Source organism: Myotis davidii, unplaced genomic scaffold, assembly GCF_000327345.1.
Source record: "Myotis davidii unplaced genomic scaffold, ASM32734v1 scaffold78, whole genome shotgun sequence".
NCBI classification, from domain to species: Eukaryota; Metazoa; Chordata; class Mammalia; order Chiroptera; family Vespertilionidae; genus Myotis; species Myotis davidii.
This window is the reverse complement of record NW_006290305.1, coordinates 1,707,260-1,707,568: the sequence shown is the minus strand read 5'-3', so window position 1 is coordinate 1,707,568 and position 309 is coordinate 1,707,260.

Below are 309 nucleotides of genomic sequence, written 5' to 3'. Positions count from 1 at the left end.
GAAGTAGCTGGGGACTGCAGTGGGGAGGTGGGGTGTGAGAGTAGGATCCTCCTCCCCACCTCTCTCTGCTCCCACCACCCATTGCCTGCCTGCCAGAGCCTCCAATCGGTCAATCCAAACCGGACACCCAGAGTGAGACTCAAGGGGCCTCCAGAACACAGCAGGGGGCAGAGGAGGGGTGGCAGGTGGAGATGCAAGTGGCCTGGTAATGTGGATGGCAGAGGCTTGGATGTGGGTGAAAAAATGGTTTTGTTTCCTCCATAGAGGCTCTTAGAGAGGGGAATATATATATATACATACACACACACA